The sequence below is a fragment of the Etheostoma spectabile genome, chromosome 10, assembly GCF_008692095.1.
Source record: "Etheostoma spectabile isolate EspeVRDwgs_2016 chromosome 10, UIUC_Espe_1.0, whole genome shotgun sequence".
NCBI classification, from domain to species: Eukaryota; Metazoa; Chordata; class Actinopteri; order Perciformes; family Percidae; genus Etheostoma; species Etheostoma spectabile.
The window spans coordinates 13,595,253-13,596,044 of record NC_045742.1 but is presented as its reverse complement, the minus strand read 5'-3'; the positions used below and the strand labels follow the sequence as shown (position 1 = coordinate 13,596,044).

At 38.6% G+C, this 792-nt stretch overlaps 1 long non-coding RNA gene across 1 annotated transcript in view; it reads left to right on the top strand.

The window, feature by feature from the left end:
- LOC116697291 (uncharacterized) overlaps window positions 1-792 on the top strand; it is a 6,435-nt gene that overhangs the window by 2,994 nt on the left and 2,649 nt on the right. The window contains exon 2 of the long non-coding RNA XR_004333986.1: window positions 245-362. This is a non-coding gene — a long non-coding RNA (uncharacterized LOC116697291). The remainder of the gene's footprint in view (window positions 1-244; window positions 363-792) is intronic.

Below are 792 nucleotides of genomic sequence, written 5' to 3'. Positions count from 1 at the left end.
AACGATAAAGAAAGTTTTGGTAGTCATAACACATATAAAGAAAAGTTTACTCTCTATACTATGGGACATTTTTCTTTACAAAGAAAACAACAATTCATGTTTATTTCTATTTAATGCTATAATGGTGTTCTGAGAAATGTCCCACAGAGTTTAGGTCTATTTTTCAGAGACTCTTTTTAGACTCTTTGACACATTGTGCTTTTCTTCATGGGTTTTGAGTTCCTTTATGTTCTCTATTTGTCAGTGAGGGGATTTTCCTTCGCTGGTCGTCTCAAATCTCTATGGCCTCATTTGAGATGTCTGCACTGTTGCTATGCAGTGGAAAAACAACTGATTCTGTGAGTCCAACATTACATTACAAGGTAACTCATGGAATGCATTTCATCTAATTTTATATACAGCTTACCCCTTTTTGCATATGGATAACATGGGCGAATATCTCATGCATTCAGTAATAGCTGTTGAACAACCCCCTCAATTTATACAAAAAAATCATTTTAGAGGTGGAGCAGCGAGTGTTCAAATGTAATATTTCCCACAAGTGCAACAGGTTTCTAGGGTGAAACACTGCTCTCATTCAAGGGCAGTTATAGTTTACTTCTAAAAACCTCATAAGCTTTACTTTTACAATTGGAATTTTTTGGGGGGCTTTTCCGCCTTTAATTTGACAGGACAGCTAGGTGAGAGAGGGGGAGAGAGAGGGGGAAGACATGCAGGAAATCGTCACAGTTCGAGGCATAAACCTCAAAGTATATGTGCGCCTGCTCCACCCACTGACCCAACCCTGCCACA